Raw genomic sequence first — 5275 nt, forward strand, 5'->3', positions numbered from 1 at the left:
CTTTTTTGATTGCAAAGCAAATGATATTAATATATATTGGTAATAGTTGACAAATGTTGGCCAATTACCGATTATTCTCAAAATACTTACATAATCGGACAATTTAATCGGCTTACTGATATATCACTCGAGTCCTAGTATTAACATATATAATTTAATAACTCTACAAAATCAGTAAAAAGTTTACTCTGAGAATAGTTGAAAGACATAGGAGGTTCTGTTCGACAACCTTGGGTAGTATTCCAGGAGTTATTATCAATCAAATATCTATTTTTGTTTTGTTTTGTTAAATAGACACACGTTGAAAAAATATTAGGAGAAGTGTAGAAGAAACAGGTGGTCAATGCATGTAACCTATTTTTGTAGTATTATATGGCTCATGATTGCATTTTTTTTACGACCTACATTTTCTTTTGATTTGGATACAATATATTTAGATGTCGAAGCAGGTCAGTGACTTGTGATGGGAGAAAGGATGACACCCCCATATACAGGGTTGATCTTATCTAGTAATATAGATTTTATTATTTTCAGCCTGAATTGATTATGTGAAGAATGAATTTACTTTTCCTAGCTGTTGTTATTATTGTTTAATTCCTGAGTAGTGAACATCCTTTCCTACTACATTCAATTATATTATAAGCCTGATTGAGCCTTCGTTTGTAGTCATAAAATACAAAAAGTAACCTTGATGATTTGTGGCATATTCATAATTGAAAGTCGTTGTCTGACTGCGTGTAAAATTGAGGATTGACATGGGAAAAATTCTAGCCAATGTCCTTCTTTATTTCCTTCTCCCCATTTTCCCTTATCACAGCTGATTCTAGCTGATTAATAAACGTCATGAAAGCTAAAATGATCTCCTCCAAAACATTCTTCCAATTGTCAGGGTTGGAATGTTGGTTTTCTCCGACTTTTTTTTTAACATTCCCAAAATCCACACAATTTTCTTCACTATAAAAATAACATGTCCTATGAAGGGGGAACACCTTTTTCTAGGCTTTTATTTTCTAAAGCTGTTATAATTATTATTCAATTCTTAAAGACAGAGCAGCGATCCAGACTCAATGTTTCTTCGAAACAAGTCAGGACTGAACAACTTAAATGGACCAAATTAGTTCGGTCCACTAGAAATCATAACGGTCTTCACAAACAAATACGAGGGTCGTTTGAAAAGTCTGACCATGTCCGAGAGATAAAAACTACTAGCGCGTATCGAGGTTATATTTAGTTAGAAGCATCTCATGGAAGAACACACACCAACTTTTAGACAGATGGGTGAATTTCTTCCTATTTGGCATTTGTTTGAATCGAGGAATTGGCTGGAAAGATTATGGCGACTGTCTTATGGATTCGCAAAGGACTTTGTACGAACTTTTCAAATGACCCTCGGATGTACATATTTTATTATACTAATAATACCTATTTAGTAATTTTATACCACGTGTATGGCAATTAATTCAAATGATACTGAAATTAGTGCACATAAATATCATCATGTCCATAAATAAATTCCTTCCAAAATTTAATGATAGTCTTTTTGATAATAAATTTACTTGCTTGTCTACATATTTTATGAAATTAAAGCCTTGTCTAATGTATAAATAATATAATTCGTCGTCAATAAAGTATTTGTAATTAATTTTTATAAAATAATACGCATAAGGTCTCAAGAATGGAGTTGTATGATCTTTATGACTGTGTGTCTTACCTTTGGCACATACATAGGAGTTCCATTCAATTTCAAGGTTCCCAAATAAGTTTAAACAGGGGCGTCTGTATATTATATTATTATTATTTTTTTCTCAAAATGTATTTTTTTCGTAAATAGCTATTGATTTTGAAGTTTTTTTCAAATTTAATTTTTTGTTATTAGCTATGGATTTTCTATAAAATTCCTAGCCCCCCTAAAAAAATACATAATCCTGCAGATGGTCCTGACTATTGTGATATAGAAAAAATAATTTAGACAATTATCTTGTTTTTGATTTTATTTTATTATCTCGTCACATATTTAGTGTACATATATGACTAGTCAACAAAAAAGCAAGCTAGAATTATTTAAAATTGAGTATGGATTATATTTGTGTTCTTTGACAAGTTATCATCACTTTCTATCAATAAATTAATTTTTCTTATTTACCCTTTGGTGTTGTCGTAAATCGCACTTAAAGTAGTCTAAATTGAACGTCACAATAAGAGAATAGTAAAGTGACAATTTAGATTTGAAAGGCCATATCGGGTTCAATATAAATCAAATAAAGATTAATAGTAATAATTAATAATATTGACCATTGTCAATTATTTAAATCTGTTGTGTTTTTTAGCTGGTCCGATAAATCGTAGTTGGTATTATAAAGAAGGAATTTTCTTTTCCTGAGCAGTTGTCATTATTATTTTATTTTCCTAAATAGATGAGGGTATATTCAAACCCTCATTGAACGTTCATGTGTGCTCATAAAAGACGGAGCGTAGCCCGAAAATTTATTGCAGAGTTATAATTGTAAGTCCTTGTTGGACTCGAGAAGAATTGAGGATCGACATTGAAGTAATTCTAGGAAATGTCCTTGTGTATATCCTTTTCTCCTTTCTCTTTTCTCACAGTTGATTGTAGCTGATGTAATGAACGTCATGAGCATTATTATTTCTTGCCTCCAAGACATTCTTCAAATTGTCAGGTGTTACCATGTTGATTTTCGGGTTCTTTTTTTAACATGCCCATTCTACATTGGATTTTCATCATTGACCATTGTCAATGTGATTTCCCGTTCCCTCCTTGGCCCAAGCAGCACCAGGTTAATCTTAGGTAGTGCTTACATATAGCCCATTTCAATGCAACTTGGAGCTCGTAATGTGGGTAACACTTAGAGATATATTAAGTTTTGTAAAAATAAATACATAAGATGGCCATTATTTTTTAACGGATTTTTTCCCCAATAATGTATATCTTCCTGGCAATTAAAAGTATATGTAAACGATCATCCATCCCAAAATTACTATTTTGGCGTTCCCTATTTCAAGAATTATAACTTGACAGTAACTCTAGGGTTTTGTTAACTCTTGTTTTTCATGCATGGAAAACAAGAGTCAACAAAACCTCACTGTGATTACACACAAAAGGGGCTGTATTCTGGCTGTGGATATTCATATGTAGCCCGTGAACATCAAAGCCCCCTAGAATGATTTTTCTAAGGATTGAGTATGTATTACATTTGTGTTCTTCGATGAATTATCGTCAGTATCTATCAACAAATTATTATTACTATTTTTTTAGGATAAATATTTCGATTATTCGAGTCGATCATAGAGTAATCATAGTTTCAACAAAATTTAAGGAAGACAGCAAAAGATGTTTAACTGCAAGAGTTAAAAAAAATAAAATCCAAATAAAATAAAAAGATTAAATGTTGGAACAGGACCTAGAGGATAGAAGATTCAGAGTGAATTAGGCTCCATTCTAAAAAAGTTTGTTGAAGTTTCAAAAAGGAGTGAAATGACTAGGTTGTAACTTCATTCATTTTCATCCTGACCCGATGAATGCCAAGATAATCGTTCCTCGTAGAATTGAATCACAGCATTTGGACATTGGCTTGTCGTGCAGGAACCAGATGTGCATCCTTTGGTTCCACTTGATGAGAAATATTAACTCCCTAGAAGCATCCGTGGCTCCAAAGATCCTTTCAGCCTGAAGGCCACGATCAAATCCTCTGGGCCTCGAGTCTTCCTCTGGATGCACTACATTCAGCTTTTTCGCCTCCTTTCCCGATGCTGTTGGATCACTGCAATTTGCAGATCCAATACTTGGTGATCCATTTGCATCTCCTTCTTGCCCTTGAACTTCTAATCAAACTCTTTGATCAACTCTGGACAGTCCATACTCTCCTTCGACTCCCAAGTGTTCTCTTCCGACCCATAATCCATTCAAGCCAAGTAATACTCTGTCTTCACATTTCTAACTCTCTTATCAATGATATGATCCACAATGAACTCTTCCTTAGCCATATATGAGAGATGAATTCTATTTCACCCTTTAAACCCAAATTATTCTTATTAACGCGTCGGGTGTGTTGCAAATCGTACATAAAATATGCAAAATTGATCCTCTTAATAAATGAAGGAGAAATTTACATATTTTATTTGAAATCCCATATCCGGGCAATATAAGTCTTTTAAATGAAATAAAGGTTTTAAACTATAGCCCAAATTCTTGAGTATCTTTTCTCATCCCACAAATTTGAATTTAAAGCCTATAGTTGATTCAAATATATGTATGAAATATTGGGATGTATTATGAACTAAAATGATCTATTGAATATTCAACTCTTCTTAATTTCGGTTCAAGTTGTGGTACCACACATTTATACTGTACATTTTACTCTGAATCCAAAATTATTACACCCAAATTTATTAGTTCCACTTAATCATTCCATTTCCGAATGTAGAAAATGCAATCTTTAAGTTAAAGGTTACAAGTCTCTACCTACCCATATAAGTAATATCTTATAATTTATGTTAAGGTGAAGGCTCATTAAAAATTGTATTTATATATTTATATTTAAAACAATCGAAGTACCGCATAAGTGATTACGTATTTCTTATGTATAATATAAAAGAGAAAATTATCTCGAGTCAAAATGATACTATTTACATTACAAAAAGATCATCTGATTATCATATTCAAGGACTTAGAGAATTGCGTATTTTTTTCGTAGACTAATGATAAAAAATGATGCAATCCATCGATTAGTGATTACACTATGACAAAGTAAGGTTTGAAGAAAGAAGGGAATCACAAGTAGGTCTAATTCTTTGGCATCCTTATTTGTAATTTTCGCAATATATGTTGAGATTTACTGTTTACCTATTTTGAGAAATATTTCTAAATAACGCAACATTTGTTCTTTTTTACTCATCAAACCTCTTATATTAATATTTTTAAACCATGGAAAATGGTGTTTTGTGCATATTTAGAAACAACTTACATACTATAGGGGGGAGGGGGTCCTCTTCTTAAGTAATCATTATCAAAACTTTTTATATTGAAATATTTATCCATGCTCGCAATAAAAAAGATTTTAAACGAATCACTGAACAAATATTATTCAACATAAATATAAATGATTCTAAAATTATTATTCTGCAATATTTTGGTTTTGAGATAATTCCTAATTGTACAAATATCGAAAGACTATATATTAAACTTTAATTTCCCTAAATAACTTCTAATTTTTAATATGTTGAGGTTTCACGAACTATAAGATTTCCATAATAATAA

General features: G+C 31.6%; 1 pseudogene; it reads right to left on the minus strand.

Annotated features, from left to right (window-relative positions):
• Nucleotides 1–3510: 3510 nt before the first annotated feature.
• On the minus strand, nucleotides 3511–4002 carry LOC121127700 (chromobox protein homolog 3 pseudogene; annotated as a pseudogene).
• Between the last annotated feature and the right edge of the window lie 1273 nt (nucleotides 4003–5275).

This window comes from Lepeophtheirus salmonis, chromosome 13 (genome assembly GCF_016086655.4).
Source record: "Lepeophtheirus salmonis chromosome 13, UVic_Lsal_1.4, whole genome shotgun sequence".
Classification (NCBI taxonomy): Eukaryota; Metazoa; Arthropoda; class Copepoda; order Siphonostomatoida; family Caligidae; genus Lepeophtheirus; species Lepeophtheirus salmonis.